The sequence below is a fragment of the Physella acuta genome, unplaced genomic scaffold (assembly GCF_028476545.2).
Source record: "Physella acuta isolate Inbredline_101_S28 unplaced genomic scaffold, ASM2847654v3 ptg002583l, whole genome shotgun sequence".
In the NCBI taxonomy this organism is placed as follows: Eukaryota; Metazoa; Mollusca; class Gastropoda; family Physidae; genus Physella; species Physella acuta.
The window spans coordinates 23,488-31,661 of record NW_026734041.1 but is presented as its reverse complement, the minus strand read 5'-3'; positions in this window follow the sequence as shown (position 1 = coordinate 31,661).

The following is an 8,174-nucleotide window of genomic DNA, read 5'->3' as shown; positions in this document are numbered from 1 at the left end:
TGCACTATTATAAGAATTTCTCTTTTTTTTTTTTTTTTTTTTTTTTTTTTTTTTTTTTTTTTTTTTTTTTTTTTTTAAAAAAAGAATTTCTCTATACTTCGTGTATACGAGTAAGTAAAAATTAAATAGGTCTACCAATCGACAATTAGTTCCCATCGCATGGAAGATGTTTCACATCTTTTATATTTACTATTTAAATGAATTTCAGCAAGGTTTTTACATTTTTTATTATAGTCAAATTTTAATTTTATTATTTCAAAAATTTAAATTTTGTTGTATTAGTATAATGTATAAATTTTACTATGTTAATTAACAATGATTTCTGTTAGACATTTATTAAATTTATTTGAGTAAGACTGCGTTTGAATTACTTTTTGAAATACAGTTGTAGATTGCTTCCCTTAGTAACTTTCACAATGTATATTTTAAATAGTCTCAACGAGTTAAATATAATTCCTCTACTCTAATTCATAAAGCGGTACATCAGCCACCGTGACGTCACTAGGTCGGGGGACATTCGTTGCGGTAACTAATGGTGAGACCCCTCCCCTCCTCCACCTCCACTCCTACTATTTAACATTTTCGGTTCGGCGACACTCCCTAAATTGGGTCAACCGGTACCGACCCCCCCCCCCCCCTACTGTTCCCTTATCCCATGTAACCATGTAGACTTGTAACTGTGTATACGGACGTTATAATAAAATGGCTTCAAAATGAACTGATATGTCGACCTTTATTTTATTAATATATTTTATAAACTGCTGTAACATTTCACGTCTTACCTAGTAAATTATGATAGTCGGGGGTAGGTTAGGGGGGGGGGGGTGTAATAGATCGACGACACCGCCTATTGTGAGTTGCTATCTCGACAGAGCACTCTATGGGAAAGATAAACTAGAAAGCACCTGTTTTTGTGAAATATGAAGGAAGGGTGTGATCTTTACTTTTCATCAGGACTCAGCAACTTGCTACAGGAATACGAACTGAGACTTTCGAGTTAGAAGACGAAAGCCCTACCATTCAACCATGTCGTCTCATCAGAGGCGTAGCGCCCCTTCGCGGCGGCCGGGGACAAACTTTCGATTTGCACCCCTCCCCCTCGAACTTTTGATTTGCACCCCCCTCAAACTTTCGATTTGCACCCCCCCCCCTCGAACTTTTTATTTGCACCACCCCCTCTCAATCTTTCAATTTGTTTTTCCAACCCATTTTGGCGCCCCACTAATGTCGGCGCCCGGGGACATATGTCCCCCCCCCCCCCCGCTACGCCACTGCGTTTCATTCCTTTTCCTATGTACGAGCCAAAAACAAAAAACTTTACAAAAGTTGCTACGACACTAGAAAGGGACCGAACTCGAGACTTTCGGGTTAGAAGACGAATGCTCAACTATTCGACCAGTCTCTCAATACTTTTCCAATGTACTGACATGAACCCAGATTCTAACTTGAGACTTACGGGTTAGCAGTCCAGCTCCCTACCGCTAGACCACTCCGTCCCTACATTCGGTGTTTGACAATATAAAACTAAGATCTTTTTTAGTATGATGCTTGTATTTCAAATGTCGCACATCAGCACAGCTATTGCAGTTTTCAAAACTTACTTTCCGTAAAACATCTAGCACTTTTGGATGGAAAGGGTGTGAGGAGGGGGGGGGGGGGGTAGCGGTTCAGGACTTGCGTGACATATGACAATCGGGAAATGGGTGGGGGGGGGGGGGGGGGTTTAAGAAAGTGTGATGTCATAATTTTGCGTTTTATAATGTAACGGGCAGTAAAGCCTGTCGCAATTCAGTATGTTGCTTTCGCTTCCCCTTCTTCCTGCCCCCCCCCCCCATATGAGGACCACATATTTGTATCGTGACATAGGGTGGTCCGTACAGAGCATTCTAAAAATAGGACCAATGCTACTTTAAACAAGTGCGTGTTAGCAAGATAAGAATATACGCACTTTATACAGTCGACAATGGGAATTTCCGTATTCTCTGTTGGTTACTTGCGTCACTTGGTAAGGTGTGGGTTACCTCTTGTTGCTTGTTGCGTTTGCCTGTTTATTTGTCGCTGTTAGGTGCGTTTTGACTGTTTCGTAAGCTGTGACCCCCCCCCCCATTAAAGTCTACCGACCCCCCGAACGAAATGAAATTTTACCCCCCCCCCCCCCCCGGAAAATGTTGTCCCCCCCCCCCCTCCACCCCACCAAAAATATCAAGTGCCCCCCCCCCCCACGGAGAAAAAAGTCTGGGAGAAACACTGTCTACAAGACGACTCGTATTTTTTTTTGGGACTGCTGCGCTATCGTTTTTTTTTTGGGGGGGGGGGGGGGGGGGATAAGGGTGTGAGGGAAAATATTTTTATAACATATACTGGAGTATGTTATAGGTCTGAAAATAACATACAGAATTTTTTCAACTTATGTTTTCAAATCTGAGTTCATGTAAGACATGGTGGGAAGGGAGGGGTAGTAGCTTCACAAGACGGGGTGCTGGGGGTGAGGAGGGGATGGGGGCTGTTTCCGGTGACGCCCGCACTTCACAGGGGTGACACCAAAACAAAAAAAATAGCAAATTTAATTGCTTTTTCCAGTAAGTTTAATTATTTATTAAAGTGATATACATTATTAGACACAAGGTTACATCACCTGGGTGTGTGTGTGTGTGTGGTGCAGTGGCGTTGGAAGGGGGGGGGGGGCTTGGGGGTCATAGACCCCTTGGTATATATATAAAAAGTATGAGGGGGTTGCAAATCGAAAGTTTGAGGGGGGGGGGGGGGGTGGTGCAAATCGAACGTTTGAGGGGGGGGGGGTGCAAATCGAAAGTTTGAGGGGGGGTGCAAATCGAAAGTTTGTCCCCGGGTAAAAATTGGAACCCCCCCCCCCTTGAGACGATCCTGGCTACGCCACTGGTGGGGTGGGGGGGTTGACACCAAATTGCCTATTGCTTTAGTACATCGTTGGCAGAGGAGACACCTGGGGCGGGGGGGGGGGCTTAGTAGAACGGCCAGTGCACCTATTGATGAAATCTACTTAAAGAAATAGGGATAGTATTAGTTTAGTTTAGACAGCTGTTTGTTTATGTCCGGTTGTGTAAGTTGCATGTTCGTTTCTCCAGTATGACCTGTCTACGAAAATACCCAATTTGATTTTGAAAACGTATCGATTAACATTTGTGTAAGTTGCATGTTCGTTTCTCCAATATGACCTGTCTACGAAAATATCCAATTTGATTTTGAAAACGTATCGATTAACATTTATGATTAGACGATTTAAAGCAATCGATTAGATATAATCGAATACACGATTTTATGTATTATTTACATATTCAAACGGTGTAACTCTTATTTTTGAACTTAGGCCTAGATAGCCTAAAAATAGAACATTGCAATGTCCCGTTTTAGTTTTGTTTTTCTCGTAGTCTAGTCTATATAGATCTATTGTGTTGATGTACAAGCAATCTGAAGCGTAGATTAAAGGTTCTAAAGGTTCTTTCATGCATCTCATCTGGGTGGGGTGGGGTGGGGGGGGGGGGGCGTACGTCCACGTCCCACAGTAAGTCTATACCTAGGATAGCTAATAACTGAAATTGTTAATTAGAATTAATGTGAATATTCTTTTCGGGAAAGTGTGTGTGTGTCTGTGGGGGGGGGGGGGGGGGGAGGGGAGCAGTGTATGGGGTACGTCCATGTGTCCACACCTCCCCACACTCCGCAAACGAAATTTTTTTTAAAAGTTGTACGCAGTGTCGTCATCCCCCTCCCCTTTAAAATATAAGTGTCTCCCCCCCCCCCCTCCGCCGATTTTTCCAAGTGTCCTCACTCGCCATGGAAAAAAATGTCTGAAAGACACACTACCTCTCCCTCTCACTTGCTTACATTTTGGTCACTAACAGGACGATATACTATGGCGCCTCGAGATACGAACTTAATTTGCTCCGTAGTATTGCTCGTATGTCGAGGTACAACAGTATAACAAAAGTTTTTTTTTTTACCTAATGTTCAAAGTCATACCGAGGTCAATATTATCGGGGTCCTTTTTTCAGGGGCATATTTATAAGGTTCTATTTCTTGCGTGCCTCATTGACGTAGTCTCTATTGTCAGGGCCTACATTGATGGGAGCCCTTTTGTCAGGAGACTTATTGTCGTAGGTGTGCGATCGACATAATACTCACACGTCACGTATCTATTATATGAAATTTCGTAAGATAGAAAAAATAGATTGCTTTACTAGTTTCATTTCTTTGAAAAAAAAAAACAGGAATTATTATCTTACCACGTTACAGAAATGTCAGTTTAAAAATAACAATTAATATGTTGGTTTATTTTCGATTTTGTCTTAAATAATAGTCTTTGCACTTTAAAAAAAATTAACATTACAATTTAATTAGTTAAAATAAAAAGCAAAAAAAAAATTTTGACTATTCAAGTCGGTGCTTCTTGATATGGCGTCAGTTTCTTCCGGTCATCTCTTCGACCCCCCCCCCCCCGAAAAAATTCTACCGCCCCCACCCCGAACGAAATGAAAATTATATAATTTATATAGAAAATACATACTTTTAACAATGTTCGCCCCCCCCCCCCCCCCCTAACCACGTTAGGAGGAGTAAAGACGGCTGGATATTAAACTGACCAGACTTCTTCATATACCAGAAACAGGGGTCACAGAAATAGGTGCTCTGCTTCACCTACCCAACGACCGACAGTAAGGTAACCTTACTCCTAAACAATTAACGTATGTTAAAATATTTGAGTAACCATTATAGACGCAAAATAAGTTTGACTCTACATCGGTAAAATGACAGATTATCAATGGCAGATTATTAGTGGGACCCGTCAGTGCATGTTAACTTCCGCATTGAAAGATGACGTCATCTCTTTTAATCCAAACAGAAGACGAATGACGCCATCCATTTTCAAAGAAAAGTTACTACGTCTGCCAAATTAATTGAAGTGTTTACGATCTAGCAAATAAATCATGAACACTGGAAATTCCCACATTTAACAACTTTGCAACGGTTTTATCCTTACGCATACGTCAGGTTTAAGAATGAACTCCCATATAATTTCCAATAAAAGAAAACATCTGAACTGTTGATATTTAGCGTTTTAAATTTTAAAACATTCTGGATTCAAAAGTCAACCCGTTTTAGATATCAGGTTGCTTTTCTTTCTCGTATATACGAAGTATAAAGTCTTGTAGTCGTGAAAAAAACAACAGATTTTTGCAAATCTCGACGTTTTACACCTCCCTGAGTCGGAAAAACATCATTTTGCAATCTCGTCCGTATGTCTGTGTGTGTATGTGTGTCTGTAAACACGATAACTTGTGTACCGTTACAGCTAGGTTGATGAAATTTCATATATAAGTATTAGTATTATATCAAAATTGTAGATCCGTATCAATTTTTGAGCGATTTCCGATAACCGGAAGTGGAACTTTTTCTACTTTCAATTTTTCAAAAGCCTATAACTTGAATACTATTTCAGATAGATAAATGAAATTTCACATGTAAGTAAAAGATCTAATTCTCTGCCTTCTGTCAAATTTTGAGAAATTTCCGTTGACCGGAAGTAGTAATTTTCGCTATTTCCGATTTCTCAAAAAAAAACGTATGTGAATTTATAAAGTACTAATAATATTCCGCACTATTATGCACATTTTATTAGGCGTTCACTTGGTGTGCAATTCTTTTTCTACGAGATTTCAATTCTATCCTAATATATAAAAGCCCATGTGCGCACTCTCTCTCTCTCTCTGTCCACAAAATATTTTCGCAGGCTATCACATCAAAATCTTCAGCGATGTATGGAGAACTTGATACGGACTTTTGTTGAAAATAATATGTTAGATGTTTTAAATGCATAAACACAATTTTATTTAAAGAAGAAAAAGTCTGGAAGAAACACGGATTTCAGTTTGCTTTTCTTTTTGGAATTTCTTCCAAGAGCAAACAAACTACAAGGCAGCAGTTGTCTGATTTTGGAGTTGTCTCTTCTAGAAGAGTTGCTGTCCCTAGCTATCGAGCCTCATCTGCCCGGGACAGTGGCGTAGGCAGGGGGGGGGGGTTAGGGGGGGTCATAACCCCCCCCATAGACCCCTCGGTATATATAAAAAGTATGAGGGGGGGTGCAAATCGAAAGTTTGAGGGGGGGGGGGGGTGCAAATTGAAAGTTTGAGGGGGGGTGCAAATCGAAAGTTTGAGGGGGGGGGTGCAAATCGAAAGTTTGAGGGGGGGGGGTGCAAATCGAAAGTTTGTCCCCGGGTAAAAATTGGAACCCCCCCCTTGAGACGATCCTGGCTACGCCACTGGCCCGGGAATATGACTTCGATTCGAATTCTTTTTATACCAAGAAGCATTGGTAGTTTAAAAAACAAGATGGTGTATTGGTAATCTAGTCTATATAAAAAAAAAAGACACGGCGAAAATATACGAATTATAAAAGAAATAATAAATGAGATTCTCAGTGAAATAATAGTTTTAATAGAAGAAATTACTGAGATAGTTTAGTCAAATACAATAAAATACCCGACTAAGCTGTGGTAGAATTGTCAAATTTAAAGAAGATCATTGAGAACAATTCTTCACTAATGACTAAAATAGTAATTAAAAAATAATTATAATAATTAATATTAATTAATAAAACATGAATATTTATGTACAAATTTTACAAGTTTTACCTTAGACGATAATAAAAGTCTTACAGTAACCGAGCGACACAGAAAACTGAGTCAATGATTAAAAAAAAAACATCAAAAATATATTTCATGTAGAATAAACTACAGTTGTAAAAGTGGATTTCAGACATATTATCCTTTAGTGATGGGAAATTCGGTGGTACATTGTAAAAATAGAAATAAAATACTACGGTAGTTTTTGTGAGACTCTCAGTTATTGGAACAATCCAAGTCTCCAGTTGAAGAAGACATTGTTGGAATCATTGAGTAAAACATCACAACAAAGATTTTTTAAAGTGGAGATTAGGGGATAATAAAGACATACCAATAGAGTTACATAAACTATATATATATATATATGGGTTTATATGTATTTGTATATATGTATGTGAATATGTATACATGTATATATATATAAATTTATATATCTATATGTGTATATATATATATCTATACAAACACATGGATATACATATGCACATATATATGTAAATATATGTGTATATACATATACAATACACATAAATAGATACATGCACAATATATATACAAATATACATATATATATATATATATATATATATATATATATATATATATATATATATATATATATATATATATATGTATATGTATATGTATATATATATATATATATATATATATATATATATATATATATATATATATATATATATATATATATATATATGTATGTATATATATGTGTATATATATATATATATATATATATATATATATATATATATATATATATATATATATATATATATATATATATGTATGTATATATATGTGTATATATATATATATATATATATATATATATATATATATATATATATATACACACACATATATTCACATCACATCTTATTGAACCACCAGACAAACAAGCAATTTATTTGAATCAAGCACTACATCAATCCAACTACCCCTGCCACATTTATAAGAGACATCTGGCAAGAAAACTGACTCTGATCTGACTAGCATTCACACAGTTACATAAAAAAAGATTGTAGTACAGCCCTGGCTACAGCTGATAGAGAGCTCACAATAAATGATGTCAGATGTCTATTGCCAAACTCTGGTTACACCTCTCAAGATGTTAAACCAGTGGTTCTCAACATGGGTTCTATCAAACCCCAGGGGTTGGATGAGCCAGTCATACGAGTTTGGCAGAGGTCAAGACACACTCCACTCATATGACTCACAATCAGATTTTATTATTTCTGACGATAGAACTATTAAGAAGGGTTAGGTGAATGTACCTAAGAAACTGGTGGGGTACAGTACCCTCACAAGGTTGAGAACCACTATGTGAAACCATACCATATTTCTCCTTCCCTTAATTATACTTAAATGGTACTGTTAAGAAAACTGTTTTAAAACTCAATGCCACCCTAGTACTTTTAAGTCAAATAGACCCTGGGAATACATTTATCTCATCATTTGTATAGCGAACCACCCTCCCCCCTTACTCTAACT